Below are 27,280 nucleotides of genomic sequence, written 5' to 3'. Positions count from 1 at the left end.
CAGTCAAGATCACCCTTCAGTCTTGTTACCAGCCCAAGTCTCACTCAGTGTGGTTGAGAGACAAAGACAAACTACATGAAAGGAAAATGGGAAAAGTTTACTTTGGTTGATCAAGCAAAGAGCAAGTTAGCACTAGAGTTGCCACAGCAAGCTCCTGCGGGGTGTGGGGTGGGTGGGTGAAGGAGGTTTACAGTTTTATACAAGCCTATCAGGAGTAAATTGAGAGGATAATGATTATGTAACAGATTTCACAGAAACAGTTATGAAGTATTAGCAAATGTTGGTTTATTGGACCCTTTGCTTTCAAATGTCTTCTAACTTGGTCTGGTGACACCTTTCCATCAATTTTTGGTTCTTTGACCAAAGTACTTTTTGTTCCAAGGTGACCTGAAGTTGTGAATGTCTTTTCTGTGGATCTTCATCAAGCACAATCTGGTCATTACTTTGCCGGGAGGAAAAGGGCTCCACAAAGGCAGGTTATATCAGGAAGGGAACTACAGGTTCATTATGGGCAAAACTGTCAGGTGCTGTCAAGTTGTACAACAGGTGCTGTGTACAACAGAATGAAACACTGCCAATTCCTGTGCCATCCTCACACTTGTTCTCATGTTTGATCCCCTTGTTGAAAACACTGTTAGTCCATTTCCTTGACGGTCGTTTTTTTCAATGCCCTCCTACTTTACCAAGCATGATATTTTTTCTCAGAGACTGAACTCTCCTGATAACATGTTCAAAATTACAAAATACTTGAGACAAGTCTCACTATCTTTACTTCTAATAAACCTTCTGGCTGTACTTCCTTCAAGACCAATTTGTTTGTTCTTTTGGTACCCTCAATATTATTTCACAGCACCATAGTTCAAATGCACGAATCTTCCTCTAATTTTCCTTATTCTGGGTTCAACTTTCACATGCATATGAAGCAACTGAAAATAGTCTGACTGAGTATTTTCCTTAGTCCTCAAACTGACATCTTTGCTCAGCATTTGAAAGAGATCTACCCAAAGCAACTCATCATTTCATTTCTCGACTGCTGCGTCCATGCACATTCGTGGTGGAGCCAAGCAATCCTTGATAATTTCAATCTTTTTTTCCCCTTTCTGTTTATTGTGGTGTTACCTGTTGATTCAGTTGTGGGGGTTTGGGATTACTTTACTTTGAGTATTAATTCATATTGAAGGCTGCAGTTCTTGATCTTCATCAGCAAGTGCTTCAAGTCTTCCTCACTTTCAGCTAGAAAGGTTGTGTCTTCTGCATTATCACAGTTGTTAATAAACCTTCCTCCACTCTTGATGTCGTAATCTTCTTCATATAATACAACTTCTCAGATTATTCTCCCAGCATAAAGTTGAATAAATATGCTGAAAGAATAGGGCCCTGTCAAACACCTTTTCTGACTTTAAGCCAGGCAGTAGTTCCTCGTTCTGATTGAGCAACTGCCTCTTGGAAAAGCCAGGTTCTCTGCGTGAGCATAATGAAGTGTTCTGCAAAGCCCATTCCTTGCTTTCAGGCAAGATCCATCCGAAGTCAGCAACTATGCCGAGTTCCACATTCTTTCCTGAATCAAGCTTGAATTGATGGCAGCTCTCCGTGGATGAACTGCTACCACCGTTATTTAATGATCTGCAACAAAATGTTACTTGCATATCATGTTAATGATACTGTTCAATAAGTTTGGGTAACATATTAGGTATATTCCAATATCTTGTGACAAAAATCTCATAACCTAAAGGTGATAGGTTACTTAGGCAAGCTGTGGCATTTACAGTGTTACAGAGGGCTAAGCAGGTTGGGGAGTAGTCTCATTGTCAACTCTACCTAGCAATTTTTAAGTTTGCCTTGGTAGCGCACCTGCATCAATTTAATCCTTAGGTAGACACATGGTTTCACGTTGCTTGGAAACTAGATTTTGTATTTTCTGTCAATGTTTGCTATTTTGGGCACAGATGAGTATAGTTTATTTCTTTGCAATGTGATAATTTGACAATAATATCAAAATAAAATGTGCTACATTAAAAATACTGATGTTTAATATGAACTGCTAATAAATAACAATAAACTCTTACTGCCTTCGAGTGGATTTCTACTCATAGCTCTGCATTTTGAAGTAGAACTTCCCCTGTGACTGTAAATCTTTATCTTTCCTCCTCGGAGCAGTGTGGCAGTGTGGAACTGCCAACCTTATGATTAGTAGCCTGACAAGTAACCCACTATGCCACCAGAGCACTTCGCTAATGGTGCTCTGATACATCTGTGTCAATCTTTGAATATATCTGCAGAAATATGACAGAAGAGACTGATTCCTAAAATTTGCATGATGTTTACACTACTGTGGAAATAAATGAAAGCCATTCAAATGAATAACCATTCTGTTGGTCCTCACAACTGTAACCACATGAGAAACAGAAAAAAAGATGGAAGTTTCAAGGATTTCATCGTGCTTGGAACCATCAACACTCACAGGAACTTTACTCAAGAAATCAAGTGCTGAATTGCATTGGACAAATCTGCTGCACAGGCCCTCTTTAAAGTGTCGAAGAGCAAGGACGTCACTTTGAGGACTAAGGTGCACTTGACACTTGCCTTGGTATTTTCAGTCATTTCATAAGCATGTGAAAGTTGAACATTGAATAAGGAAAATGGAAGAAGAATTGATGTATTCGAATTATAATATTGGTGAAGAATATTGAAAGTACCATGGGCCTCCAAAGGCCCCTATCTTGGAGGAAGTACATCCAGAGTGCTCCTTGGAAGCAAACATGGCAAGATTAATTTCATGTACGTTGGCTATACTACCCGGAAAGACCAGTGCTTGGCAGAGGATATCATGCTTGGTAAAGTGGAGGGCAGCAGAAAAGAGGAAGGCCCGAGATGGACTGACACCGTGGTGGCAACAATGAACTCACCCATAAGAACAATTGTAAGGATGGTGCAGGAGTGAGCAGGGTTTGCTTCTTGTCCATGGGGTCACTATGAGTTGGTACCTTCTCAACAGCACCTAACAACAGCAACATTTTACACTCTCAGAAACCTGCAGGGAGACTCACTGTGAGTCGGAATGAACTTGATGACAGTTGAATTTCTTGTTAATGTATTTTTGTCCACTACAGCAGGAAACACAGCCACCAGCACGTGCATTTGCCAAACTCAAATGTATCTAAGTGGCAAAGCTTTAAGGTGCAAAGGATGTGCTGTGGGTGCATTTTAGCCATGAAGAATCTGTAGCTGGTTAATTACAAGTAGGGTTTGGAGCAGGCTAACTAGAAGCTAATTGGTTTTGAAGTAAAAGCATATGGAGGCAGGGCAGAAAATAAGAGACTGACAGTCACTGACCAAATTTTAACGATTCAGGACTGATTGCTGCAGAGGCTGGCTTCCCAGCCTGGTTACTTCTAGGTTGTGAGTCAGTGTTCTATTTTTATGTATGGTCTGTCCTTTGCCCTTTCGCCTTTCCAGTCTTTTACTACTAAAGAGCAAATAGAAAAATGATTTATGTTTTACAATGTAGATGACCGATTATATTCATGTAACTTTTATAGTACTATTAGGATTCTAATAGTGACCAGAAGCCTCCCAGATGAAAATAATATTTCACATCTAAGAGTGTAAGATGAATTATACCCATGTGTTCATGCTGTCTGTCATTATACGGATGGAAGTACCTCAGGAAATACTAGTTACATTAATAAAATAATGGAAAAATCCCACTGCCTTAATTTCATTTTCCGTGAACTTTTTGAAGCCCCCTCACAAATACTTAAGGAACCCTGTTGTGTGTAGTGCTTTTGTGTTGGGCTGCTCTCTATCCTATCTCAGTGACCTGTTAGAGAATTAGGACTTTTAAACATGTAGGGGAGAAAGTAACTGGCTTATCACTGTTGGGAATGCCTCGCACTGGAATTTCCTATAGAACCTTTATAGGGGAAACTGTTTGATTGTGATAAGGAGTATATTTAAATTCCTACCATTTTTAAGTGACTTTTTACTTCACATACTTTACAATTTTAAACATTTTCTATTAAATAGCGAAGCATTTATAAAGTTAAAATTCTCAAAAGAGACAATTTCTCATGAATTTGATATTCACTCTTCTAATTCATAAAATGGTTATTTCTGAAAACAGGAAGAACAGCCCTCTGACTAATCCTAAACATAAAAATAGAAGCTTTGATTGAAGATTTAAAGTTGAAATATCGTCTCAGCACCAGAGTTTCAGTGATTTATCTAGCCTCAATGGCTCCTGAAAGCCCAAGTTCCATTGGGAACTTGAAAATTTTCCGTACATTTACTCCTTTTTAATTAGGATTTTCCTATAGAATCTTTGGTCAAAACATCCAGGAATGGCAATCAGGCACCATTCAGTTCTTCTAGTTTTATGCCAAAGGAGTTATTTGTTCCTGGAAGCAGCTAGACACCCATTCAATTCCCTCTACTAATACCTGATTCACCTTCATCTGTTGCTTCAGATGAATGGAGAACAATTGTTGTACCCTACATCGAATGATCACTTGCTAGATTTTAAGGCCTCTAGGAGGCAGAACAGAAGTACTATGTGGTATTTAATATTAGGACATTTGATTGGGAGTCCCCCAAACCCTGACCCTATACCTTCAAGCCAAGGAAAACCAATCTTGTGCGGTGCTTAGTGGTGCTTAAGCAGTCACAACAGCGGGCCATGTATATCCATGACACTTTTCACGCGTACAGCTATTCTCTGACATCTTCTTTGACCTAAAAAGGTTGCTCTTATTAGGTGCTCCCAAGCTGATCCTATTCATAGGACCCCATGCATTAGAACAGAACCGCCCCATAGGGGTTTCTAGGTGGTGGTCTGTATGGAAGCAGATGGCCCAGTCTCTCTCCTACAGTGTGGCTGGTAGGGTTCCAGCCACCAGCCTTTCGATCGATAATGTCACCACCAAGGTTCTTTGAACCCAAACATTCGTTATTACAGCAGGAACTCCAAAGACTATCGGCTAGTGTTGTTTTTAGGTGCCGTCAAGTTGGTTCCAACTCATTGTGACCGGGTCAGTGTTCACAGAACAACACACTGCATGGTCCTGTTCCATCCTTAAAATTGTTACTGTGTTTGAGACCATTGTTACAGTCAGTCCATCTCATCACAGATCTTATAGTCGCTGACCTTCTGTTTCATAATGTCCTTTTCCAGGGACTGCTTCTCCTAAAAACATGTCCAAAGCACATGAGACGAAGTCTCTGCATCTTTTAAGATAATGGTGGTGGAATAATTTGTAAAAGGAGAGAGATTGCACAACTTGAAGAATGTAATTTGTGTCACTGAATTATTCATGTAGAAATCATTGAAATGGTGTATTTTGACTGTGCATACTTTCACTAAAATAAGAAAACATAAAACTTGAACCTCTGAAGCTCTACCTGTAGACTTCTTTTAGATTGATAAACTAAAATGAATAAATTATGAACTTGAGAAGCAGAAAATTATTTACCAAGTAGCTCTATATTATATATTAAATAGCATTCTTTTAAAATATAGTAGCAATTAGTCTAATTAGCAGGAGGCACCCAAGTCTCTGGTAAAATGATTAAGAAAGGTTTGGAGGAAATAACCCAAAATAGAAAGCAGGGATTGAGTTGATACATTGAAGAATGTTGAATCAAGTAGTTTCCTTCCAATATTGGCTGAAACTAGTTAAATCTCACAGCTTGACTTTGATCTTTGTTTGCTTGATTGTTACAGAAGCAGTGCCTTTTCTTTGTTTCAACGTGCACAACACAATCATACCTGTAAATTCTAATGTTTCAGGCGTTGCCATTGGGAAACCCATCTGGCAGAACAAAGTTTGGTTTGTTTCATTTATAATCAATTCTCCAAATATAAATTGCCTTGATGTTACAACTGCCTATCTGGAAAAGCTTGCGGCCCAGAATATAATAAAATAGAATCCTATGCATCTGGTTTTAAACACGCCTATGATTCATCGACAAGCACAGTTGACTGAACAAAGAACTATTTTTAGTACTTATTTGAAAGGTACTATAATTAAGTCTGTTTAGTTCTAATCATTACTAGCACAGTGGATAATATAGGAGAGGAAGAAAAATGCAGTTCTTCAAGAGGAAGCCTATAAGATGGGATGCAGCTAGTTTGGATTGTCGAGAAAACCCTAAGGCTGTCAGCCCATCTGCACTGATATTAATGAGAGATTCAGTACCAAGACCTCATCTGAAGAGAATAACTTCATCAATGACTGTACATCACTTCAAAGGACTAAGAGGGTCTATATTTTTCTGCTGCCTGGATCTTGTGTCTGGTTACACTGACTGCAATGATGAGCACTATGGTTTGTGATCAAAATAGATTATGAACATGCATTTTAATTTTGCTTCAGATTTACTTTTTTCTGCCTTAAGGAAACATTCAAAATAGTATTCATTTGGTAATCAGCGTGTTTGTGGTTTATAGTGTATTCTATAAATTTCCATCTCTAAGGATAAACATTTTATATCTATACAGATACAATTTGTATGTAGATAAAATTTCTATGATCATAATTAATATTTGAAAGGGCTTGATTTTTATTATCCTAACTTTAAAAAGTGAATTTTAGATTTTTTTGTATTGATAGGCTATCATTCTCTATAGAGTATGAAGTATTTTCTATAGATCAGGAAACATCTTTCTATATTTAAAATCCAAGTTGCTCCTTTCAGTTTTTGGCCTTTCTTAGATAGCAAAATGTAAACCCATAGGCAATTTTATTAGGTTAAGAGTGGCATTTTGAAATGTCCCTTAAATGATAGTATGGTGATTTATTTTTTGGTCTTTTCACAGAAAATTGAAATAATAGCGAGCTAAAATATTTATTTATAGGGTACTTACTATTTTTAGCCCTCTTCCTGATATATAAAGAATCAAAATTTAACCTCGTACTTATAGGAAGATAAATTAGAAAACTGATGATAAATCAGAAGACTGAAGATAATTAATTCAACATTGTAATGTTAGGAAAGTAACCAAAGAGCTTGTAAAATTAATATTACATGTTTTCAGGAAGTAGTTGGCTAAAATATACCTTCTAAATGAAAAATATGTATGTTGAATTAAATGACTACTTATTATTTCTCCAATCCATGACATTTGAGTTTAAGATGACATTTTAAATAGACAAAAAATTCTTTATTTTTAAAAATTGACACGATACTAAAGCTATTTGCATAGCCAACACATTTATACAGCCTTGGCACATAATTAGGAAAAGTGAAGCATTTCTCTTCATTGTTGCTCAGAGAATAAGGGATCCTAGTGGGGTTGGGAAAGGCAAATCAAGATATGTGTTTTAAAATTCTCTTTTCTAATTCCTGTTTTTCAAAGAATAGCTTGCTTTTATAAATTAGCTGACTTCTAAATTTATCATTGCCTCGACAAAGACAAATACATCTTCATAATCTATTTGTAGATTTATAGATCACTAAAAATGTTCTAATCTAAATTATAGAAAAACCTGAGTTCTCAAACTATGTATATTCAAAAATCATATTCAAGCTTATTATTATATAAAAGTTTGTTTTAAGGTTTATTTTAGAAATTTTAGTGTATTTTCCCCTAGAAAGTTTTATAAAAGGTGGTGGATTTTCAAAGGAGCCCACAGAAGCATTTTAAATCCTTAAAATAGCAACAGGAAGCAAAATAGGAAGGAATAAGAATTTGTTGTCAAGATTTTATATTAAATTGAATGCTGGTAATTAAAGAAGCATAAGTTTAATTAAATGAAATAAGGATAGTTTGAATTTTAAAATTAAGAGATTTATGTGGAAATTCTAAAGAGGAATCATTGAAAGAAACATTACAGACTCATTATTTCTAATTTTTTTGGTCAAGATTCCCAGCTTTTAAAAAATCTAATAATGCAGTACTATTCTTAGGGTTAATAGCTCACAAATTAGAAAAGAGGAATTTTCTCTAAGTGATAGTTGGAGATATTATGGTAAGAGCAATCATAAGTAAAATAGTAGTTTGATGTGTGAGTTATCTTTATAAAACTATTGCTTAAAAATATATTAAAAAGGGGGAATCATTTTTTACTTGCCATACTACCTCAAAGAATAAAGGAGTAACCCCAGATTCCCAAGCTGTGGAGGAAAAACCAAAAAACCAAAAACAAAAGACAATAAAGAACAGATAATAGTTTGAAAGCTAAGAATGTTTCATGAATTGGAAGATCAATTTAGAATCTGAAAGAAAAAATGCTTTTTGTTACTGAACTTTTAGGGAACAAAAATAGTGTTATCACAATTTTATTTTCTCATCTTGCCACATATTTCCCTCGGCACCCCGGACTCTTGCTAGTGACAACAGCAAGATGTCCCTGAAGTAATCCAGGCATCATTAACATTGCTGGAATCTGGCAACTCGTAGCCTCCAGACTACTCAGTTCTCTTTGTACAGAATAAAAACCTTAGTGGGGGACTTTAGGCTTGCATTCTTGTTATGTTGCAACATGTGGCCAGCACATGTGCTTCACAGAATTAGAAACATATTTTAAAATGACTTTAAATGCCCATGCTAGTTTTCATAATTGTGGAACATTATTTGTGGTACATTATACTCTTAATCTGTGTATTTATAAACATACAGTTAAAATCTAAGATTAGGATATCATTTAGAATAATGAGGTTAGAAGCCCCCAAGTAAATTGAGCTTTTAAAAGATTCATGCTTCAGTTTTACATCTACACATATTTTCTGAATTCCTGGAGTTGAATCACAGGTTAGAGTTTGAAAATTCAAGATCAGGAATATAAAGCTTCCTGAAAGACTTTACACCAAGGAAGTGTAAAAACCAGAAACTTACCAGAACAGAGCAGTGAGCGTCTACAACAACCCCTCAGGGACAATCTGGTGGCATCTCCTGCACATGCAGTCTTTTGGCTGGAATCACAGATATTTAAAAGAAATAAGCACAAGGAGAGAAACAGTTCTTCTGGTTCTTTTTCTTCATTTGAAAGCTGATGATGTTATCCTGCGTACTGCCTAAATTTTCAAAGCATTTCATTTCCTGTGGTGCTTTGGCAGTAACGGAATTGTACTCGGCAAGTAAAACCATTTGTTGTTTACTTTAACTTTGTAGTGTTCTTGAGATCCTAATTAATTAAGAATAATATTTACCATTTTCTCAAATACTGTACTGTACCAATTCATCTTTAGGCCGAGCTCAAAGTACTTTGTTTTCTTTCTCTCCTTTGAAAATTACAAAAGTATACACATGAAAATATCTTCATTGTCAAAAATATTTTAAAATTAAAATACACACAAAAAACAGAAAAATATGCCCCTTTGCCTTCCTTCTTTGGCCACAGTCTCTTCTCCAGAAGAGACTTTCCTATTACTTTCCTATTTTCACTCCAAACCACTTTTCCACATATCTATGTACTTTTCATACAAATAGAGATGTATGTTATCTTTTCCCTTTTATACAAATAAGGACATACTATCCAAGTTTTTAGCAACTTGCATGGTTGTTCATTAGTGAGTCATTATGGAGATCTCTTCATGTTAGTGCTACCATGTTCTTTGTCACCGTTTGGCAGTGTTCCACAGAGGCTTATTTAACCCTGTGGAGGGTCAGTAGAAATGAGAGAAACCCTCAGTGAGATGAATCGGCACAAAGCCACAACAGTGGACTTAACACTGGACTTACCAACAGTCATGAAGCTAGATCTGAGCAAGTTTTAGGCTGCTACAGTGTAAGAAAATAAATCCTGATAAATGGAGAAAGGACTGAAGTTGTTGAGGATTTTGTCTTGCTTGGATCCACAATCAATGCTCATGGAAGCAGCATTCAAAAGGTCAAACGATACATTTCATGGATTAAATCTGCCGCTCAAGACCTCTGTAAAGTGTTGAACAGCAAGGATGTTACTTTGAGGACTGAAAAGCACTTAATTCAAACTATAGTATATTCAGTCACCTCATATGCTGTGTGATGGCTAGACAAGGAATAAGAAAGATGGCAGGAAAATCTATTCCCCTGAAAAGTACCACGGATTTCCATAAAAACCAACACATATATCATGGAGGAGGTACAGCCAGAATGCTCCTTAGAAGCAAGGATAATAAGACTTCATCTCACACACTTTGGATATGTCATCAGGAGAAACCAGTCTCTGAAGAAGGGACATCAGGCTTGATAAAGTAGAGGGGCAGCGAAAAAGTGAAGACCCTGGACAAGCTGAGGTAACACAGTGGCTGCAACAATGGGGTTAAACCTAAGATCAATTGTAAGGGCGGCACAGGGGCAGGCAATGTTTTGTTCGGTTGTACATTGCGTTGCTATGAGTCGGAGCTGACTCCACAGTAGCTAACAACAAAAAATAACTACAGCATTGTAGGTGAGTCTCACTTCTGAGTGATGGGATGGAGACCTACGAGGATTTTTTCCTGTAAAAAAATAAAAGAATTCCAGTGTCTTTAAAAAAATCATTTTATTGGGGCTCTTAAAACTCTTATCACAATCATATATATGTGTCCATTGTGTCAAGCACATTTGTACATTTGTTGCCCTCATCATTCTCAAAACATTTGCTTTCTACTTGAGCTCTTTGTATCAGCCCCTCATTTTTCCCCTCCTTCCCCCCTCCCTCATGAACCCTTGATAATTTATAAATTATTATTCTGTTGTCTACCCCCCAAGGAGGAGGTTATATGTAGATCCTTGTAATTGGTTCTCCCTTTCTACACCCTTCCGCTACCCTCCCAGTATCGCCGCTTTCACCACTTGTCCTGAAGGGATCATCCGTCCTGGAGTCCCTGTGTTTCTAGTTCGTATCTGTACCAGAGTACATCCTCTGGTCTAGCCAGGTTTGTAAGGTAGAATTGTAATCATGATAGTGGGGGTGGGGGGAGAAAGCATTTTAAAAATAGAGGAAAGGTGTGTTTCATTGTTGCTACACTGCACCCTGACTGGCTCGTCTCCTCCCCGTGACCCCTCTACAAAACGATGTCCAGTTGCCTTCAGATGGGTCTTGGGTGCCCAATCTGCACTCCTCCTCATTCACAATTATATGGTTTTTGTTCTTTGATGCCTGATACCAGATCCCTTCTACACCTCATGATCACACCGGCAGGTGTGCTTCTTCCATGTGGGCTTTATTGCTTCTGGGCTAGATGGCAGCTTGTTTACCTTCAAGCCTTTAAGACCTCAGACACTATGTCTTTTGATCGCTGGACACCATCCGCTTTCTTCACCACATTTGCTTATGCACCCATTTGTCTTCAGCGATCGTATCAGGGAGGTGAGCACACAATGATAATGATTTTTTGTTCTTTGATGTCTGACCCCTGATCTCTTCAACACCTCATGATCACACAAACTGGTATGTTTCTTCCATGTGGGTTGGTTACTTCTGAGCTAGATGGCCACTTGTTTACTTTCAAGCCTTTAAGACCTCAGATGCTATATCTTTTGATAGCCGGGCATCATCAGCTTTCTTCACCACATTTGCTTATGCATCCGCTTTGTCTTCAGTGATTGTGTTGGGAAGGTGAGCTTCATGGAATGCCAGTTTAATAGAACAAAGTGTTCTTGAGTGGAAGCCCAATGTCCATCTGCTACCTTAATACTAAATCTATAAATATATGCACATAGGTCTATTTCCCCATCATCATATATAAATATATTTACATATGTACATGCCTTTATTTAGACCTCTATAAATGCTCTTTGCCTCCTAGTTCTTTCCTCTATTTCCTTTTACCTTCCTCCTGTCCCACTATCATACTCAGTCTTCATTTGGGTTTCAGTAATTTCTCCCAGTTATATTGACCTTGATCAATTCCTTCCAGGCCTTTTACACCCTTCTTGCCACTGATTTTGGATCACGTGTTGTTTCCTTGTCCCTGGGTTGGTTAACACCACTTCTTGTCTGAGTAATAAAACTCATATTCCTCGACGGTCTCCTTATTAGCTCTAATTATTTAATCCCCTTTTTATTAGCTCTAATTACTGTCACTCATTAAGCATTTTACTGGTGCACAAGAAAAGTCTCCTCTTGGCATGCAATAAGCAAAATGTAGTTTATTACAATAGATCTGACTTAATAATAAAGAAGAAACTGCTGATACATGCTCTCACATGCGTGAAGGTAAAAAACTATGCTGAGTAAAATATCCCATTTGTAAAGGTTACATATTTTATGATTCTACTTATTTGTTCAGAAAAGAAAAATCTTTATAGACAGCAAACAAGTGGTTTCCTAGGGCTGGGAATGACCCGCAGACAAACACAAACGATCTTTTGAGGAAATGTTCTAAACCTGAATTGCAGCAATTACACAAATTTACTAACATTCTCTGAGTTTTACATTTAAAACAGGTGAATTTTATTGTATGCAAATTATACGTCAACAAAACGGAATTTTTTTGCAGAGTGTTTTGTATCTCGATTTAAAACAAAATTCTAGATGTGTTATAGACCTAACTGTAAAAATGTAAATGATAAAACTTAGAAGAGAATATAGGGAAACATTTTATGACGTTGGCTTAAAGAGTTCTTGATACAACACCCAAAGTATAATTCATGAGAGAAAAACTTCATGGATTGGTATATGAGAAAAAAGCGGAGTCAAGGATTAATCCAAAGATTTTGGCTCAAGGATCTGGAATAATGGAACTTTGAATAAGGATTAGGAAAGAGCAGGCTTAGGTTTAGATACATGAAGATGGTGGTGCTTATTCACATAGCTGTATATATGTGGTTAGATACAAAGATATGATTAGTTATGAATTCCCACAGCCAAGGCAATTTCCTTTACTTATAGTTAAATCCCCAGAGGTCTGACTTTTCCCATCTGTTAGTAACAGATATCAATATTTGATTAGTTATAAGTATGTGGTTATAAGAACCATGAGTATAGAAAAGAGGTATGCCTGGAGATAAAAAAATCTAAGCATTGTGTATGAATAGATGATATTTATGAAATTAGATTTATAATAATCAGTTATACATAAAAAGAAAATTTCTTCCCTTTTTTTCTTGCACCAGGTAATATTGATCTCTTATTCTTTCCTGGAATTTCTCTTAAATAGTGAGTTTCATCTTTATTAGAAGACTTTATCCATTGGCATTGTCACACTCACAAACATTTGAAAATTATAGTGCCAAACTAAAATTGGATATTTAAAGTGATTAATATGTGGCTCTTATGATTGTTAAATATCATTTAAGGGAAACAGATCCTATAGCAAAGATGGAATTTTAAATATAACACTGTAAATAGGTATGGGTTTATTGGGTCATTTGCAGTCAGGATCTTAGTGTCTATGTGTTCTCTTTCATTCATTTTAGGTTTTCATTTTCTCTTCTAATACAAAGAAAATGTGAGTTTTTAAATTATGTAGTTCAAAGTTATTGTAATCATTATTATGGGAAATGCTAATGTTAGAAGTATTCATAAAATATTAAATATAATTTGCTAGTTCTACTTTTCTATAAAGGTTAACCTCATAGCAACACGGCCACTTAAGAATATTACTTATTTCTTTTTAATTAGTATGATCTGCTCTTTGTGTGGGAGCTAACATTTTTTGCTCATTGAAATCACTTTAGGGAAGTGCCTATTCAGTTATAATAGATTGAGGAAACCTTTAAGAATCACCTTAGAATTTTTGCTACTGCACAGTTCTTTCTATATGCTGTTTCCCCTATCTGCGTTATACCTTGTAGAAATATTAAATTATTAGTAAAAGAATGCCGCATCTGCTTCTACACGTTTGTTTCTTTTTTTTTACTGCTCTGTTTCATTTTTTAAAGTGGTCACAAGCATATTAATGTGAGCTCTTACTGTCCCTGCTCAACACCACAAAATACTTCATCCTGCCATGCTTGCTTAAAGTGATAGCTTGTTTTAAAGACTCCTAAATAGGTACAATAAACTGTCACTTACCCCATTTACAGCTGATTACTTATCATCCTATATTTGAGACAAGATTCAATGCTATGTATATCTAATCAAAGTAGATATACATTTTTTTATTCACAGAAACATTATTTTGTGAACTAGCGAACTAGGGAATATAAAAAAATATATACATATATATATATATATTCATTTTTGTCTGGAATACATTTTCCTCTTTCCTATTTATAGAACTTCTACTCATGATTCACGTTCCAGTTTAAATGTTACCCTATCTGTAAAACCATCCTGAGATCTGTCAGAATTAGCATTCCATCCAATACTAATTGAGCGATGTAAAATTAATCTATATATATATATCCTTTAAAAACCAAAACTTTTCATTGTAAATTTTTCCATTCAACAATTCATACCCATTTTGTTTCCTATCTTTGATCACAATTCCCACAATATTGCATCATTTATCCCACATCCTCCCTGTTTCCTTTTTCCGTCTTCCTCCTTTCTTGTCCTTTCTGAACTTTGCTGTTCGGTAAGTGCTGCCCCTTTTATCACAAATGATTGATTATTCTAAGGCGTGCATACCTTCCTAGTGCTATTATTCCCTTTACAGACCTGTTTATTGTGTGACTGAAAATCATATCATGCATGCGTTTTAGAACATCGCATTTTATGGTAATTCTTTGTGATGCTTCTCTAGGCTGTGAGCTTCCTGAGGGCAGGGGTCTTTTCTTATTTATCTCTATATCCTTCATCCTTAACCAAGGAACTGATATCTAATTAGAATTCAATATGTTTTCAGTAAATGCAGCAGTTAAGCCTCTCTGCAAATGGATGCAGATATTCTCTTGGTTCAAATATGTCTTCATTCAAAATCGCAGGCTACATAACACAGAACGGATACATTTTACACCCTGAACATCTCCTGCGATTTTATTTTTATTTGATTTTTACTCATTTGGATGAAGCTGCTTTATTTGAAAAAAGATGAAGAATGACCAGATTATCAGGCTTTCCATGATGTTTTAAGTTTTTCTATGTAAAAGAAGTCTGACTGAATACCGTAATGCACTAGGATTCATGTCCAACTACACAGCAGAAGAGAACGTTTATACTAATTGTAGTGCTTGCTTGTACTAGACTTAATTTTGAAATGTTAAAAAACGGAATAGTATAGAAAGCAAACACCTATTGCCCTATTTTTCTTTTTTAATATTTGACCATATTGCTCTCAAGGTTGTTTAAAACTAAGTTCTACAGGTTCAAGTTGAAGTCCTCCTTAATCCTATTACTTCTCTGCCCATGTAGCTACTTCACTGAATTTGGTATTTGTCTTTCCCAGAATTTCTTAAATTTTTTTAACATTCAAGACCTTTTACATGCTTTTATTTATAGGAATTATAGCTAACAATACTTACCATATTAGAAAGGAAATATAAGAAAATTGAAAATATTTATTAATTCAATAAATTCATTACATATAACATAAGTAACATTAAAAATCATTTTATTGGGGGCTCATACAACTCACCACAATCCATACATCTACCCATTGTGTCAAGCACAGTTTTACATTTGTTGCCATCATCATTCTCAAAATATTTTCTTTCTACTTGAACACTTGGTATCAGCTCCTCATTTTTCCCCTCCCTCCCTGTTTCCCCTCCCTATGAGCCCTTGATAATTTATAAATTATTATTCTGTCATATCTTACACTGTCTGATGTCTCCCTTCACCCACTTTTCTGTTGTCCATCCCCCAGGGAGGGAGTTATATGTAGATCCTTGTAATCAGTTCCCTCTTTCTACCCCACCTTCCTTCTACACTCTTGGTATTGCCCATAAGTAATATTTCTTAATGAAAAATACTCCCTTTGAAAAATTAGTGAGAAGAATTATATTGTTTTATATTTGTGGATATTTCTTTAACTTCTGGTTTAATAAAAGCTAGATTTGTATATATTTTTCAGTGTTCAATCTGCTGTCATATGCTGTTTTGACGTAAGAATATAAAGCTACTCTGGCTATGAGATGTGTTTGGAAAAGGGGAGAATGTTCGTATGGCCTCTCCAGATTATGGATTCTTCCTTGATACTGTACCAAAACTAACCTCCTGGTAGTTTCTTTCTTTCTTTTAAGATCATTTTATTGGGGGCTCTTACAGCTCTTATAACAATCTATACATCAATTGTATCAGGCATATTTGTACATATGTTGCCATCATCATTTTCTAAACATTTAATTTCTATTTGAGCCCTTGGCATCAACTCCTGTTTTTGCCCTCCTTCCCCCACCCATGTGAACCCTTGATAAACTATAAATTATTATTATTTTCATAACATACCAATCGCTGTCTTCCTTCACCCATATTTCTTGTTCATCCCCCTAGTGGTTGCGTTGCGGGGTGTGTAATTATGCCTTGATCATTGTGATCAGTCCTGGTAGTCTCTTAAAGGTTATATAATGTGAAATTTGAAGCCATATAAATACATTTAAATATTCTGTTAATATTAAAATCCACTGGCCTATTTTTCAATGTAAATGGATCTTTTAATTAGACATACTTCTGTAATATCTTGCATTGGTCATTTGGAACAATAATGGCTCCAATGTTCAAAATCACTATATAATATCAGGTAACATTTGTCCTTATCCACCATTGATCTTATCGGAAAAATATTTCAACCTTAAGAAACTTTAAGATCATGATGTTAAATACAATTTTCCAAAATTCCAATTATGCTAGAAATTTCTCATTGAAGTTATTTTCTTTGAAGTGATAGAATCTTTCAGTATATTTGTAAGATGATGTCTGCCAAATATCCAAGTCTGAATAGCCATAGTTGATCTGTTTGTCATTCTTTCAAGTAAAATGACATTTTCATGGGAACACAAACCCATTATATTATATAAATTCCTTTCTTTGAGACAATCATGATTTTTTATGACAATGACTCACTGGCGGAATCAGACTTCCTTGAACTTCAGGAGAGGGAGAGAGACACAACAGTCCCAAAGCCAGCTCCTATGAGGTGGAAGTTGTACATACTTCCTCTCAACCCGTTCACCAATTGTGGCACCCACGGCCCTCGTCACTCCTCTGCTGGATTGATAATCTGTTGTAGTGCCACACAGAACTCATCCACCATACTCACAGCAATGGGGTTAATCAGGGATGTTGTTGTTAGGTGCCATTGAGTTGGTTCTGACTCACAACCACCCTCTGGAGCACAAAGTGAAACTCTGCCCGGTCCTGCACCATCCTCACAATTTCACTTCTTTTTGAGCTCATCAGTGCAGCCACTGTGCTAGTCCATCTTGTTGAGGACCCTCCTCTTCCTCGCTGTCCACCAAGCAGGATGTCCTTCTCCAGGGACTGAACCCTCTTACAACAAGTCCAGAGTAAGTCTCACTGTCCTTGTCTCTAAGGAGTATTCTGGCTGTAGTTCTTCCAAGACTGATCTGTTTGTTCTTTTAGTATTTTCAATATTCTTTTCCAGCACCATATTCAAATTCATAGATGATTTTTCCAGTCTTCCTTATTCAATATATAGGACACCGCCGGACCTCAGTGCTATTCCGTTTTAAAAGGAGCATCGAGATGCGATGCAGTCGAGTTCCGAATCCATTTGTCCCATAAGAAATAACTGAAAACGATCGATCCATTTTTGACCAAGTTTTAACCTTACCATGCCTTTTTACACAAAACACTACACAGAAATTTCAAAGTAAATAAATTCAGAGTTAAATAATATAATTTAAATAAAAACCACAACATTTAAAAAATTTTTTAACAACTACAGTATGGCCCATACCTTGAGAGGGATGAGGATCTGGATCTGTGGACCCGGGTGTGGAGAGGAGGGATGGGGAGAGAGTCACTGTTTGCAAGGGGAATCCCCTTCCATTAAACCAACTAGCAGCTGCTTTTCAGGAGTTTTTTCCTTTCTTTGCTTTTGTTCACTAGGACGTGGCTGACTTTCCCTAAAAAAAATTTTTTTTTTAATCTAATGTGGTCTGCTGTAGGTGTTTCCTTAACCGTTTTCTAAAGAGTTTAATAAATTATCATCAACAAACGATAACACCACGGTTAACCAGCTCCTAATCACGGTGATTCATTTTAAAAAACTCTTTCTTAGGTCCCTTGTTTTTTATCTAAAATCAGTAGAAAAAGCCACAAAAACTAAGAAGATCATAGCAAAACACTTGGAACACAGCTGCAAAAGGTTTAACCAATGAGTACCGACAACGCCAACTAACGCCGAGTGATGGAAACACGGCTGCTTTTGTTCACAAAAAATCACGTGCATCGGATCGTATTCTGATGTTTTGTTCGAGCTCCGATGCAAAATTTTCTCGACATTTCATATAGAATTCTGATTATGTTGAGTACTGATGTGGTCAAGTACCGGGACTCTACTGTATAATTTTGATGTAACAGATCACAATTAGGATATAACACAATTGGGGATGTAACAGGTCACAATTCCTGATCAGGAACAGATGACAACAGTTCCTCAACCAGGTGGGTTCTTTTCAGTCATGCCCACAGGCAGGTATGTCCTTCAGCTTTTACCCCTCTGGCACCTATGCCTGGTTTCTAGCCTGCTGGTGCAAGGGTCACAGCTTTTTAGCTCTACCAAGTGCCCAGAGGCACCGTATTCCTCCAGTAAACATTGGCCAGAAGGTTCTCCGTCCTTTCACTTCTATGGTCAGTATGTCCCCCTGTAGCTAGCTCACTTGTGGGCTGGGAGTCCTTCATGCTGTCTCACACCGGTCTTCTGGTTCTGCTGGTGCCATTTCTTACCACCTCAAGCTATCTCTAGTGTTATATCTCTCTCCATCTCCCTACGTCTAGGTCCTAGGAGGTCCTCAGAGCGTTAACCCCAGGTCCAATGTATATGCCCTGCTCTCAACTCTCTTTCTTGGTGGTAGTGAGATCCCCTTTCTACATCTTGGATTGTTTCCCTTAAAGCATAAGGGGTGGACAAATCTTTTTTTCTTTTTAAAAACTATTATTTTGTATCATTTTATTGGGGGCTCATACAGCTCTTATCACAATCCATACATATATCCATTGTGTCAAGCACATTTGTATGTATGTTGTCATCATAATTTTCTTTTTAAATTTTATTTTTATTTATTATTTTTAAAAATAATTTTATTTGGGGCTCATACAGCTCTTATCATAATACATCCATCCATCCATTGTGTCAAGCACATTTTTACATTTGTTGCCCCATCATTCTCAAAACATTTGCTTTTTACTTGAGCCCTTGGTATCAGCTCATCATTTTCCCCTTCCCTCCCCCACCCTCCCTCTCTCATGAACCCTTGATAATTGATAGAGTTTTTTTTTTTTTTTCACGTCTTACACTGATGTCTCCCTTCACCTACTTTCCTGTTGTCCATCCCTCTGGGAGGGGGTTATATGTAGATCATTGTGATCAGTTCCCCCTCTTTCCCCCCATCTTCCCCTTACTTTCCTGGTATTGCTACTCTCATTATTTTCTTTGAGGGGTTTATCTGTCCTGGATTCCCTGTGTTTCCAGCTCTGATCTGTACCCATGTACATGCTCTGGTCTAGCCGGATTTGTAAGGTAGAATTGGGCCATGACAGTTGGAGTGAGGAAGCATTAAAGAACCAGAGGAAAGGTACATGTTTCATCAGTGCTATACTGCACTCTGGCTGGCTCGTCTCTTCCTTGTGAACCCTTTTGTAAGGGAATGTCTAATTGTCTACGATGGGCTTTTGGTTTCCACTCTGCACCCCCCCTCATTCACATTGATATGAGTTTTTGTTCTGGGTCTTTGATACCTGATTCTATCAATACCTCATGATCACACAGGCTGGTGTGCTTCTTCCATGTGGACTTCGTTGCTTCTCAGCTAGGTGGCTGCTTGTTGACCTTCAAGCCTTTAAGACTCTAGATGCTGTATCTTTTGATAGTTGGGCACCATCAGTTTTCTTCACCACATTTGCTTATTCACCCATTTGTCTTCAGTGATTGTGTTGGGAAGATGAACATCATGGAGTGCCAGGTTATTCGAACAAAGTGTTCTTGAATTGAGTGACTACTTTAGTAGAGAGGGTTCTGTACACCGTATTTTCTTGTTCTGACTCCAATAAGAGTTCCTTTCATTTTATTGGTTGTGGTAGTTATGCAATTTCATATCAAATTGATAAAAGAATGAAGGGGTGGAATCTAGCCTGTCAATCAAGTCACAGCCTGATTGAGTGCACAGCCTTAGCGTGAGGGTTCTGGGAACTTCTCTTCCTCCCTGGAAACAGGAAGCACTCTCTGCTTCACATTCCTGTTGATAAACCACATGGAGCCATGCTGATGGCAACCAGATCCCTGGAGATGCTTCCCTTCTCTTGGATCCACAAGACTTTCCACCCACAGGCCTGTGATCTTCCTGCATTCAGCATCATTGTCTATGCTGTATGAGTCTAAAGAGGAATTTGTGGACTACTGTCAGACATATGGGCTAATATTGGACTTATGGACTTGATCTGGACTGGGCTAGGATGTTTTCTCAATATGCAGTTACTCTTTGATATAAAACTCTCTCTTACACATACATGAGTGTCAATTAATTTTTTTCTCTAGTTGACCTGGTCTAACACATTAGTGTTATTAGCAAACTATCTAATCTGTTTGGTAGATGATAGCACCTTATTTTTATAGTTCCACTCAATCATTTTTTGGGAGTCACAAGATCAGGGCTAGCAGGGCAATACTTCAGTATGCTGCAGAAGTACAGCATGCTCACTTCTTGTTTCATTCACACTGAATATTAAAAAGATAATATATTCCTAAGTAAGATGCAATAAAACTTGTACCCAAAAGTACTGTTTTGTCAAGGATAGGCTTCTGTGAAAGTGATTAAAAATATTTTTTTTGTGCAAGTGCATGAAAGTGATGAAAATCATGACAAGTAATGTAGGTGGGCGACACTGATTTGACTTGTGCCCCACAAGTTTTACTTTTGTATCATCAGTATTTCAATGTCACCATGGTGTAAAAGACAGACCAATAACATCTTAATAGCATTACGAAAATTGTTTTTACCTAATGGACTCTTTAAAAGGATCTTAGGAAATCCTGATCTTTACCATGTGTAGTTTAATATTTCCCTCTATGGATATATGCATACACATATACATATATACCATCCATGGAGTATCTCTCTATATTATCTTTTATATTAAAATATTATCATACTCTGTATGCTTTTTATGATTCATATTTTCCAGGTGTGAAATTTTTCCAAGTCAGTATACTTAGATTACAGCATTAACTTTAACTGCTGCAGAGTTTGAATATACTATGCTTTTAGAAATTCCTTCTCTTATTGATATCATTTTGTTATCCAGTTTTGGAAAATTAAAAACAATTTTGCAATAAATATTCTCATGAATGCCTCTTTATGAACATATGTAAAAATTACTTGTTATGCTTAAGAGTACAATTCTGGGTCTAGGTCATATTCATTTTTCAGACCTTAAACAAGACAAAGACAAATCATCTGGATAAGGGAAACCAGCAGCATGAGGTCATAATGATGTCCCTATTCAACTTTATTATGTGCCAGGTGCTATCTAAGCATTAAATATATAGATTTAACTGTAAATATATAAATATATCATAAGTATTATTTTCCTGTTTTATAGATAAAGAGGCAGAGAGAGGATAAACGACTTTCCCAAGGTCACATAATAGTAACGGGTAGGACCAGGTGATCTGAATCCAGAGTCTTTTAACCATCATCATACCATGCCGCCTCTTTACACGCTTAGTGCAGGTCAACTTCTTTTGTCTCCTTACCGGGCAGGTCTCTCCTGTCCTCTGGGGTCACTGTGAGTTGGCATCAAGTGGATGACAGTGAGTTTGGTTTGGTTTTCAGTTTTGACATGTAAATCAACTTTTTATGCTATATTCTCGCCTAATCAATTATTTGTTCCTTTTCCAAGTTTAATCAGTTAAAGGAGGAAAATACTCACTAGAAATATCATTATCAAAAAGGTGAATTTGATCAGCATGCGCTATATCTTGGCTCTGGTCAACAATCAGAAATGAAACTATCAATGTTCACTCCCTTTTGAACAGATTATATTTCATTTCTTGACCAATCAAAGCTGCTCAACTTTTTCTATTAGAACTGTTAATTTTTTTTCCAACATCAAAATTAAATTTCTCCTGGTGGTGTAATGGGTTGCATGTTGGACTACAAGCCACAATATCAGAAGTTTGAAACAACCAACCACTCCATGGGGAAAATATTAGGCTTTCTATTTCTATAAAGGGTTACAGTCTCACTGGGCCTCTATTTAAGTACTTCCCCAACACAAGAACACTTTGTTCTAATAATCTGGCGTTCTCAGATGCTCACCTTCCTGACATAATTGCTGAAGACAAAGCGGGTGCATAGCAAATGTGGTGAAGAAAGCTGATGGTGCCCACTATCAAAAGATATAGCATCTGCAGTCTTAAAGGCTTGAAGATAAACAAGTGGCCATCTAGTTAAGAAGCAACAAAGTCCACATGTGAGAAGCACATCAGCCTGTGTGACCATGAGGTATTGATGGAATCAGGTATCAGGCATCAGAGACCCAGAACTTTTACAAATGTCAATGTGAATGGGGGTTGGGGAGTGCCGGTGCGGAGTGGAGACCCAAAACACATCTGTAGGCAATTGGACATCCCCTTACAGAAGGGTCACTGGGAGAAGACAGGCCAGTCAGGGTGCAGTATAACACCGATGAAACATACACCTTTCCTCTGGTTCTTTTTTTCCCCTATGGAACGCTTCATGAATTTGCGTGTCATCCTTGCGCAGGGACCATGCTAATCTTCCCTGTATTGTTCCAATTTTAGTGTATGTGCTGCCGAAGCGAGCACTCCTCTGGTTCTTTAATGCTTCCTCATCCCCACGATCATGAACCCAATTCTACCTCACAAATCTGGCTGGACCAGAGCATGTATATGGGTACAGATAAGAGCGGGAAACACAGGGAATACAGGACAGATAAATTCCTTGGGACCAACATTGAGAGTAGCCATTCCAGGAGGGAAAGGGAAGGTGGGGCGGCCAAAGTCACGTGACCTACCTATAACTCCCCCTTCAGGGGAATGACAACAGACAAGGGGGTAAAGGGAGACATCAGACAGTGCAAGACTTGGAAAAATAACAATTTATAAACTATCAAGGGTTCATGAGGGAGGGAGGAGGGGAGCGGAAAATTGAGGAGCTGATACCAAGGGCTCAAGGAATAAGAAAATGTTTTGAAAATGATAGCAATAAATGTACAAATGTGCTTGACACAATGGGTATATGTATGGATTGTGGTTAGAGTTGTATGAGCCCCCAATAAAATGATTTAAAAAAAAAAGAGTGACAGTCTCAAAAACCCACAGGGATAGATCTATGTTGTCCTGTAAGGTCATCGTGAGTCAGAATTGACTGCATGGAACTGAGTTCTGGCTTTGCTACTAGCTTAATATTCCAGGCAATGGTTTATTTTATATAGTAATGCAGATTAAGAACATATTCTAAATGGTTAAAGGTGAGTGTGTTCGTCTGGGTAGACTAGAGAAACAAATTCATAGACACTCATATATGTATAAGAAAGAGTTTTATATAAAAGAATAATTGTAAAAAAAAAAAGAGTAATTGTATATTAAGAAAGCATCCCGGCCCAGTCCAGGTCAAGTTCATCAGTCCGATACTAACCCACATGTCTGATACCTATGAATTCCTGTTCAGACTCACACAACACATGCAATGACACTGAATGCAGGAAGATCACAGGCCAGTGGGTGGGAAGCATCTCAGTGCTGGCAGGGGTCTCCACATGGCTCCTTCAGCTCCAGGGCTCTAGGGTAGCTCCATGTCTTTTCACCAGGAATGTCTCACAGGGAGTGTGTGTGTGTCCTGACTCAGTGAACTGTTTATCTCCTTAGTGCCTCCCAATGAAATCATCAAGCTGCAACCTGGCTGAGAGGCTAAATTCCACCCCTTCACTCTTCAGGCTCAAACTGACAACAGATTATGTAACAACCAGGAAGAAGAGGAGAAAAAAATGAGAAAGTCTGTATAAAGAGCTAGAGTTGCTTCTAATGTGTACACATGATTAAATGCTGGACAGAAAGATTTAAACTTCAGAATAAGAACGTCAGAGTTTTCTCATTCTCATTGCTAAGACAGCTTCAATAACATTAATCTGAAATTTTCCACACATCTTTGTGGGAAAAAGGAAATGAAGGAAGATAACATTTTGATTTTTTCCCCCTTGTGTGTATCTTTCAGCTAAAGCAGCTCCACTGGCCTCGAGCTAGGATGATAGCGATCCTTTAGTGTTGTTTCTGTTTTTAGTAAAACTGACCAGTATGGACCATTCATTTACTCTAACCTGTGGGGTGTGAAGCATCTCTCAAAGGAGTCTTCAGTCTCTGTCTGCGGAGAGGCCTTCAGGGAGCACTTAGTGAGGTTGCTTTCACATGCCCACTCCCTTAGATGTCATGCCTGCAGTCCCTGGATTCAAATGACAAACTTGCCGTAGAATCCTATGCTTTTTGTGATGATGGACCTTCTATTCAGAACCGTAATCAAGTCTACCCATAAGCCATCTTTGTTGTGTTTCCAAAGAAAAGTATTCTGGACTTTCAGAATATAAATGTTTTAATCGTAGAGGGTCTATGAAGCACAAATAATGAGAATGAAAATGCATATGGAGACATGTAGCTCCATGTTGGCATGTTTAATTGGATAACTTTTTTGCCACAAATTTATATATGCAAGAAATAGAAAATAATTTTGTTTCCTTTAAATTAAACTAAATCTGATTAGATTGCCCAACCTAGTGAAATGGAAACTCATGATGAGAGCAATGGAGCGTCCCCCTCCCTTTCTCTCGCTTCTCCTTAGCTCAAGAGTAACTCAAGAAAGGCACAGGAATACCAAGGGCTCAAGTAGAACATGCTTTGGAAATTATGATGGTAACATATATATGAATATGCTTGATACGACTGATGTATGGAATGCTATAAGAGCTGTAAAATGATTTTTTTAAGTAAAAGAAATAAAAAAGAAAGAAAAGGCCCAGCAAACAAAAAAGGGGACACACTCACCGGGGTCACCTTATTTATATCCTTATTATGAAAAACAAAACATTTCACTGCCATCGAGTCGATGACAACTCATAATGACCCTATAGGAAAGGGTAGCACCACCCTGTGAGTTTCCGAGACTGTAACTCTTTATGGGAGTAAAAAGCTTTCTCCCATGGAGTGGCAGTTGGTTTCGAACTGTTGACCTTATAGTCAGTATCCCAATGTGTAATGATTATGCCACCAGGAATCCTTATTAAATAAAGTGGTAATTACTACTCTTTTTTTTTTTTTGGCTAAGCTTAGTCACAGAGTCTCTGCTATTGTTAGCTCTGAATTCATAAGTAGGGACCAGTTTCCGAATGTACTCCACGAAGTTATTCTCTTCTGCAGTTTTGACATTTTCCTGGATCTCAGCCAAGGAGGCAGGTTCAGGGCTTTAGGAATGCCCAGTACAGCTGATAGCTGGGAGAGGGGAAATTAAAGGGCTCTTTCCCAATTTCCGTCACAGTCCTAGAGGCCTTACTTTTTAACTAAAGCTTCCAGAAAATGTAGCTACGGGGCAGATTATCTGCTAGTAACATCTGCTTTCCACACAGTAACTGTATTAGACCCGGTGAGAAACAGATCCAGGGACACATTTATATGTAAGAGAGAGCTTCATATCAAAGAGCAATTGTATATTGAGAAAACATCCCAGCCCGGTCCAGATCAAGTCCATAAGTCTATTAGCCCATAAGTCTAATACTAGTCCATAAATCCCTCTTCAGACTTAAAATAGTCACATGCAAACATGCCAAGTGCAGGAAGATCACAGGCAGGTGGGTGGAAACTCTTGTGGAGTCAATGGCGGTGGAAGCATCTCAGTGCTGGAGCCAGTCTCCACGTGGCTTCCTCCAGCTCTCTGGGTGAAGCAGAGAGGAAGACTGTAGCAGGTCTCAGCAAGTCTCCAAGTGTGACTTGTCAACAGGAAGGTGAAGCAGAGCGAGAAAGAAGCCGGCTTCAGAGAGCCATTTATCTCGGTCACTCTCCAATCAAGCTGCAACTTGATTAAACTCTGCCCACATGCTTCTACAGGAGCCTAGTTGGCACAATAAACCTAACTAAGATCTTTCTGAAGTAATCTGTTGCTGTCAGGTCAATTCTGGCTCATAATAACTGGATAGAACAGAGTGAAGCAGCCCCACAGCGTTTCTAAGGCTGTAATCTTTACAGAACCAATTTACTCCCTGGAGCAGCTGGCAGGCTCGAATGGCTGACATTTCAGTTAGCAGCTGAGTGCTTAACCACTGTAAAGACTAGTTTTGTTTTTAGAATAGGGAAAATAAAATAAATAGAAAACAAAATGCAAATTAAAATCGGAAAACTTACATTCACATCTGCAGGCATAAACACACCATCTTTTTTTTTGGTCTATATCTCTAATTTCTGATTAGTTCATTTTTTAAACTGGGCTTTGGCAGAAGAAGTCCTGATTACAGATAAATTACAGATAAATCTACTTGCAAGTAGTCAAGACAAAACTAAGAAAAAGAGAAACTTAGATATGCTCATCTCTTGTAAAAATCAACTGGACAGCAACTAACAACAGCAACAATAAAGTAATTTGGGGTTGAGACACCTGTTCAGCAAGCGGAGATCAAACTTGCATTGCCAAGGTCCTACTGCCACCTCATCTTCAATGGCAGCCCTGTAGCGGCTTGTTAGCCATCTTAGCCCCCAACCAAAAACCAAATCAGTTGAGGACATCAGAGTAGAACCGTGCTCCACTAAGTCTTCAATAGCTATGATCTTTCAAGAGTAGATCACCAGACCTCTCTTCTGAGGCACCTCTATGTAGACGTGAACTGCTAACGTTTTAGTCAATAGCTGAGCACATAATCATTTGCACCACTCGGGGACTTCCTAACTTATCCTCACTTCATACCATTTGCTTCCTTTTAGCTGCCAAAATTGGGGTAAAGATGAGGCTTTCTACTCCCATAAAAAGCTACAGTCTAGAAAACCCAAGGGGGGCGTTCTACCCTGTCCTAGGGCCTCCATGAGTTGAAATTGACTTAATGAGAGCGAGTTTTCGAGAACCGGACAAGTGTCCCACCACTTGCCTATTCGTTTGTTGTCTTGTGGTGACATGTGTGGCTGCGATGCTGGAAGCTATGTAACTGCCATTTCAGATTCCAGCAGGGCCACCTAGTGTGGACAGGTTTCACCAGAGCTTACAGACTCAGAACAGACTATGAAGAAGGAATAGGCTGCCATTGCAGAGGAATTA

At 37.8% G+C, this 27,280-nt stretch overlaps 1 protein-coding gene and 1 non-coding gene across 2 annotated transcripts in view; one reads left to right on the top strand and one right to left on the bottom strand.

Moving 5' to 3' along the window:
• PPM1E (protein phosphatase, Mg2+/Mn2+ dependent 1E) overlaps positions 1-27,280 on the top strand; it is a 211,448-nt gene that overhangs the window by 84,470 nt on the left and 99,698 nt on the right. The window lies entirely within an intron of this gene.
• Positions 22,694-22,800, bottom strand: LOC142460403 (U6 spliceosomal RNA). The gene has a single exon (XR_012786614.1). It is a non-coding gene; the product is annotated as a U6 spliceosomal RNA (small nuclear RNA).

The sequence above is a fragment of the Tenrec ecaudatus genome, chromosome 10, assembly GCF_050624435.1.
Source record: "Tenrec ecaudatus isolate mTenEca1 chromosome 10, mTenEca1.hap1, whole genome shotgun sequence".
In the NCBI taxonomy this organism is placed as follows: domain Eukaryota; kingdom Metazoa; phylum Chordata; class Mammalia; order Afrosoricida; family Tenrecidae; genus Tenrec; species Tenrec ecaudatus.
This window is presented reverse-complemented; position numbering and strand designations above follow the sequence as displayed.